This window comes from Pinus tabuliformis, chromosome J (genome assembly GCF_031772625.1).
Source record: "Pinus tabuliformis cultivar Carrire ecotype Pingquan chromosome J, CPIR1, whole genome shotgun sequence".
NCBI lineage: Eukaryota > Viridiplantae > Streptophyta > Pinopsida > Pinales > Pinaceae > Pinus > Pinus tabuliformis.
The window spans coordinates 992,413,751-992,421,522 of NC_142295.1; positions in this window are offsets into that span (position 1 = coordinate 992,413,751).

Genomic DNA, 7,772 nt, shown 5'->3' on the forward strand with positions numbered 1-7,772 from the left:
TGCACAATTGGAGTCTAGTATAACTGGGCTGGATATTTATGCAAGGAGTTCCTGGACGATTGCTGCTAAGTCCAGGAGAAAGGTACATCTTTCCATTATTCCTGGTTAATCTTGATCATTACTATATTGGCATGGAAGGAGATGGAGGATATGTAGTTTCCTACGATAGAAGAAGATGTATATGAGGTTGTGAGGTATGCTTCACTATGGAATACCACTCAATCATCACGAGCACAGGAGGATAGGATATTTTTTTATATTATATCAAATGGATCTACAAATTTTGGTAAACCAACATCTGTGCCTTTCGTCGAGTTTCCACAAACAATACAACCCTGTGGCGAGGTTCAAGGTGGATTTTCATAGATTGTACATACAGGCGCGCAAAGATGAGAAGAAGGAATGGCATACATTTACATATATGGTCAAAGAGGATGATCTAGTAGAAGTATTACAAACATGCTCCACAGATTGGATGACTCAGTTGGAGGAGGCAGGAGACAATGCAACAAAATAAGAAGAGCTAGACACTTCGTACCATGGTGAAGGCAATGGAAAAGACAAGGAGGAGGAAGAGAAAGAGCAAGAATAACATCATGAAGAAGAACACCATAATGAAGAACATCATGAGGAATACCCTAAAGGAGTCAAGGATATGATGAAGCAGATAGAGAAGCCATAAATAGAAAAATCTTCCACAGTGAAAAGGAAGAGCCAAGGCGAAGCTTCCATCAAGGCCAGAAAGAAGAATAAGGCAGATAAATCAAAAGAGATCACAAAAATGGTTCTCACTGAGGGAGACTTGGACCAAATTGGAGACAATGTTTAGGAGATCAAAGTGGAATATTGGAATAGGGTGGAATATCACTACGATGAGCTTATCTCAAGTGTGTAGGAGAGGATTGTAGAGTTGAAGATTTTGACATTATCAGTTAGATAACTTGCACAAATACATGAAAGGATTATAGAAGGAAGGATGATCATGCCTACCCTTGCAGCGAGGCTAACATAGATACTTGTAGGGACTCTACAATTTGGATCAACACAAATTTAGCAGCAGGCAAAGGCGTGGACACATATAAACATGAACATTGCAGTAGTACCATGACCAAGTTTACATAAGCTAAATCAGGAGATTATATAGGAATTAAATCTAAGGGAAGAACATACATCTTAGCTCAACATACAAGTGGAAAAGGAGTGGGATATGCTATCATAGAAGCTTGACCAGATAATACAAGAGAGAGATCAGATAGCAAAAGAATATTAATAGCTGAAGGATGCAGTAGAAAAAACATGTAATGAAATTTTGAACATGGAGGTCTATGAAGAGTAATATATAAGTGCGAAGCAGTTCATGAATGCGAAGTAATTTATAAGTATTAAAGTATAAAGGAAATAAAAAAGTGCCACATTGCAACATCCCTCAAGCTGCAGAAACTTGGTTCTCCAACCTCTCATAGTCACTTTAGGTGAGACTGCGACTCACTTCTAGGTCATTGCCAAAAGGGCCAATGATTGAGGGGTTTGTTGGTGCACACTAAAATCTGAACCTTGGTCATCCCAACCTCAGACAACAATAACTACTTTATTCATAATGACAAATCTGTCATAGAGCTTCCACATGGTGGTCTCAAGTGTTGATAATACAACAAGTATCGCTTTCACCATATCTACCATTCTGGAAACTTCTTTCTACTCTCTGGATTATTTTTCCTCTTGCCTAGTTGCGTGCAATTTATTTTCCATTTTTTCATCCTTAGCTAACAAGAACTTAACATTTGAGATCGTGGCTCCTGCATAGGAAAAGGTGGCATCAGAAATGGTAATTGGATTCTTTCTGACATATGCCATTATTACCCTTTCCTTCATGAATGCAAGTGATGCGTGATCATCCAGAAAGTGCTTTCTCCACCCCTATACAATATTTTTCTACAACTCATCAAATGATAGATTGTACACATCCATCACTAGATTATCATCAAGGACAAAAACCTCTCCTTGCTCGCTCGAGACTAGTTCTGACATTGGAGGTGGTGGAGACAAAGAGGTGACCTCAGGTTCTTTGGGCATGAGGTCAATGTCTTGATCATACTCAAGCTCCATGTTTGTCACTTCGATTAGTTGCTCAATCAACTGAGCAAGCTCATGATCCTATATCTATTCACCACCTTTTTCAACTCCTAGCTATTTGGACTCCTCAACCTGAATGGGTGATGCTTTCTCTATCATCACACCTTTCCTTTCTTCTTCCTCCTATTTATTCTTCTCTTCCCTCTCTCTCCTTCTCATCTCTTGATCTTCCTTCAAATTCTTCTTTAATTCCTACAACTTTCATTCTACTTTCTCCAACCTTTTATTTTTTCTCTTCCTTCACTCTGCTCTCTTTAGCCACTGCTCCCTCTTTGCTTCCACTACCAAAGCTTCTTTCTCCAAGATAGGATCTGATCTCATATTATAGCTTTGCTTCTTGCGCTACTACTTCATGCAGAGAAACTTTCAAAGTTTTGGCTATACTAACTGGCAGTGTGGGTGGTAACCGCGTAATCCGTTGCCTTATCAAATTGACCATGATTCTCAAAGAAACTTTCGCGAGCTCGTCCTCACTCTCCCATGAGGGTGAAATTGAGGGACTTTTTTCTAATTCTTCACTACTTCTGCTTCTGTAGATTGTTTCACTCTGCGTAGTCCCAAACATTAATTTATTCGCATAACCCACTTTTCACATAACAACATCTTAATCCAAGTATTCAAAGACTTAATATACTTAACTCGTGGTCCCTTAAGAAAATGTTTCTCTGCCTCACTATAACTAACGGTCGTGTTTACTGCGAACTTAGTGATAAATCCTCCTATTATTCGGTCGAGCCAGTGGTCCACAACTCGTGCTATCTTATCTTCTGAGGCTTCCATTCTGCGCATTAATTCTGGAGTCCACACTATCGGTTGGTCGAGCGTACACCTTCCCTGGCTGTCGACTAACCTTGCGATCCACTCATACAGTTCAGAAGGAAAGGATGCAAAGAAAATCTTATGGATTTCCATATACACATAGTGATCCAACCACTTTTTCTCAGATACTTTCGGAGTTCTCTTTTCCTGTGTCGTGAACTTGTGAATCTTCTTGTCCAACCACTCTTCAATTTCCTTCTTTGTTGGATCTTAATGGCACAACATCAGACATACCTTATGGAGATCCAGGTCCTAGAAACGGAACCATTTGTTGGCTTAGTGGGGCTGACCCAGGTTCAGAAGTGATTTAGCCAAGAAAATCCCAGTACTACTGGCCCTTTCGGCAATAGTGCGCGGAGTGCGGACTGAGGTCTCACTTGAAGTAGTATGGGAGGGTGTTGGAACCAGGTTTCCACACCCTAGGGATGTCTTGATGAAGTTTCTAGAGGTTTGCGGTCCGAACCTGTGTGCTTGTGCTACTCCACATAGTTGTCTATCTTTTGCGACTTGTGCCACTATCTCTGTGCACCTCTGTAAGGGAACGAAGAAAGTATTACTCTGATCTCTATTCTTACTGCACTACTATATTAGTGCTTAACTTAACTTGTGAGGACCCAATATTCTTATTACTTCATTCAACATTCAGGTAAGTGTGCATAATCATAAACAATATAAATGCATAAAGATAAACAGAAACATAGATGCACAATATTTCGAATCAAACTTATCTTTATTAGTATTCCTCTTCAAGTACAATCCCACCTACAAACCCAACTCCGCTCTGCGCACTCAACTGCAGGGGTCTGTGCACTTAGGTGCAGACTCTGCTAGGCCTCTACGTACTTAGCTATAGAGCCTCTTCTTACTACTATGACCCAGTACACTTCGAAACTCCCTCTATGCTCTAACCATGCCTTCACATCTATCTATTACTTGATTGCTCAACCAAAAAATACTCGCTTTACACTTAGAGCCTCACTCTATTTATACAATCCCATGGTCCACAGACCATGGGTAGGCTGACACAACTTTAAATTATTTGACAATTCTTAGGGTGCACAACCATATGACTCATCCTAGGTTTTCGCGCTCTGTGCCCGTACTTCGCTAGGTCTTACAATACAATTAATAAAAAATTAGGCTTTAAGCCCCAAAACCTACTGCAGGGGATCCCATGCCCAACAAGATCTTTCTCGTCTAGGTCACTGAAAAATTCTCTACACCCTGTCATGTGGAACAAAGCACCTGAGTCCAAGTACCACACACTCTCCATCACCATGCTGGACATGCATGTGATAAGGGTGAATTCAAGCTTGAACTGTGAAGCTAGGGATTCACGTACTTCTCCTCCTACAAGCTCCTTATTGCTATATTTTTTGTGTGGATACTTCATGGCATAGTGCTTGAATTCATGACAATTGAAGCATTTTATTTTGGACAAGTCTTTCTTCTTGCCCCCTTGGTTGGATTTAACCTCACCTTGAGAATTTTTTCCCTTGACCTTCATTCCTTTGCTGACTAGAGAAAATTACTCTTCATATTCTTTGGATGTTAACCAATCTCTGGTATTCTGCCTTATCTCCTATTTTACGAAATCAAACTATAAGTGTCCCCAATTCGGTAATTTCTCCCTCCCGTTCACCGAGTCTTGTTAGCTATGCCAAATTTTGGGAAGGCCTAGAAGAGCTAGGCTCACCAAGTTATCTTCTGTAACATTAAAACCAATCCCACCAATTTCATCACAAACTTGTGTAATTCTACTCATATACTGTGGGATAGTGTCATTCTTCTAAATATTGATATTTAAAAGTTTATCCTTAAGTTCCAATTTCCTATGGTCATTGTTATTCTCAAATATATTTGTCACTGCCTTACACATTACGAAAGGATTTTCTTTCCCATGGATATTTGAGACTATGTGGTCTCTCACTCCCTCCAAAATTATTCTCCTCACCTTAGCTACATCTTTCTTCCATTGGGCTAGGTTCTGTGCATCATCTTCCACTGGTTTTGGAACATCATTTTTTATGTATTCTAGAAATCCATTGTCATAAAACACTTCCTCCATGTGATCATTCCATGTAATGAAATTAAAATTTCCTTCCAAGGAATACTCTAGTCTCAGCCCGTTGAAGGTCATCTTCCCAACTTTGAAGATATCCTGCTACACTGAACTGCAAATTCGAACCTCCTCAGAAACAACTTCAAAAATACTATTATAATGTGAGTTGTACTCTAATACCATGTAGAAATTATGATGTATATTTGAAAATTCTCATGGAATTTTAGTCCAAATCACAAGATACAATCCTACTCTACTTCTCTGTGGAATTCAATTCACAATTTAGAACAATAATCAGAAACATGCAATAATAAATAACACATATGCACACAATATTTTTTCTAGGGGAAGAAATCTCCTAAAAACCCTTTGCCTGCTTGCATTAATAAAATGAATAGAGATGTATTACAATTTCTAGCTCAATATGAGCTCAAATTGCAAGTGAATAACCTATCTATCTTCTCACTGAGAAACTTTGACCTAGACCTAGTCAATTTCAACCTCTACTTGAGCCCCTATTTCCTTGCACAATTCCTGAGGAAATTATCTGACTGCATGCAACACCTGTACACTCAAGGGTAGTCTACAACTGATGTTAGAATGCTTTGGAATCTCGACCACAACTAGGGAACTCAAATTCTATGAATGCACTAGCTATTTTGGGTTGATTGATGAGTTAACTAGATGATCAATGAGTTATATTGATGTCTCACTGCACAACTGTCCTCCTATTTATTCCTCCAACAATTAGAACTAGTTTAACCGAAAACAAATTGAAATAACTGGCATTGATTGCTACAAATTATCAATCACACATGTTAAACTTAACTCCAACTCATTTAACATGAATTTACTCAACTAACTAATTAACAAGAGCCATGTCACCTCAGTTAACTGCATCCAAGTTTTCTACTAATGTGGAAATTAAATTTTCTCAATTTGATCATGGACAAATCAAATTGAGACTTTCTTGCTACTTTTCTCAACAGATTTTAAACTAATATCCATCAAGTGATTATAAGGGGTTCCATGTGTCAAGAAAGGGACATGCACATAAAATTAAGGATGTTGGTACTATGGAACACACATTTTACTGGAATCTAAATGGGGAAGGGGACTGGAGACCTTGATGGAGAATAAGGGATGACCCTATGACATGTGGGATAAATTTCCTAGTGTGAAGGTTCATAGGGTACATGGAGATCCTTGAGGGTAGAAAGAAATCCTAGAGCCATAGTGCTTTGAGACATCCTTGGCATTTGAGTTTGACACCCTTAAGGTAATCAAATAACCTGAGGGATTACAAGTATAAACAAGGGAGTGCACTACTTGGGTGTGGGGCTGATGGGGGACCCAAGCTTATTGTTGGAGGTTGCTAGGATTCGATATTTTCGTCCTTTTTATATATGATACTAGACGTGTACCTAGTTTTGGGTAAGATGTTACCCAATGGAGTCAAATCCGCAATTCAGGGGTGACTCTCTATTGAGAGGAAATTAGTGTTGGGTTGTGTTATACTCTTTCCACTTAATTAATAGGGGGTTTGAGGGGTACCCGTAACCCCACTTTATGGGGTCCGGAGCAGCGCCCCAAAAAATTTTGGTTTTGGACCCTATGTTAGGATGGGCAGACCCACCTATGGTTTTGTGCATGATTTTCGCACATGTTTTTGGACGGGATGGTTTTCGGTCCATGGTATTGGACGCGATGGTTTTTCGGTCCATGGTATTGGATGCTTCAGCATGTATAAATATGTATTGTAACATTGAAAGGAACATAATGAAAAATCAAGCTGGTAGTCCCAGTTTTGGGATCCAGGGGAAAATCTCTGTGTATATGTGTCTTAAGTGTTATACTCTCTCATTGTTTATTTTATGTGTTTTAGAATTCGTATGCAGGTAATTTCTGTACGTGGTTAAAACCTACATTTGGTATCAAAGTAGTTTTGGCTTCAAGGGGACGCCTTCGTTGCTGAGGGGTTTTGCTCAGGCCTGTGGTAGACCCTGTTCAGTGGGAGATCTGCGAGATCGATTCTGGTGGTGAAAGAAGATGGAAAGCAGTGGAAAGATAGAGATCGAGAAATTTAATGGTTAGAGTTTTGAGTTGTGGAAACTCAAGATGGAGCTGTTGGTGGATAAAGACCAGTGGATTGTGGTAGATTCGGGTACTAAACCAATGGGAGTGTCTGATGAAGAATGGAAGAAGTTGGATCGGAAGGCAAAGAGCACAATACGATTGTGTGTCTCAGATTCAGTATTGTTGAATGTATCAGGGGAAGCTATGAAGAAGGCTTTGTGGGACAAGTTAGGGACTTTGTACCAAGCTAAGTCTCTGGTGAATAAATTGTTCCTGCGGAAAAAGCTATATAATCTGAGGATGAAATATGGAGACTCGGTGACAGAGCATCTAAATGCATTTAATACTGTGGTAAGTCAGTTAGTATTTGTTGATATTAAAATTTCAGATGAAGATAAGTGCATCAGTTTGTTGTGTTCTCTACCAGATTCGTGGGATAGTTTGGTTATTGCAATAGGTAGCAATGCATCTGCCTTGCAGTTTGACGAAATAGTCTCAGCCTTGCTGACGGAGGAGATGAGACGGAAAAATATGGACAGCCAAAATGGTGATGCCTTGTCTGTACAAGGACGGTCCCAGAACAGAAACAAAAATAAGTCATCAAGTGGGAGATCTAAATCTCTAGGAAAACCTGTAAAGGTGGTGTGCTGGGAATGTAGAAAAGAAGGGCACTTCAAAAGGG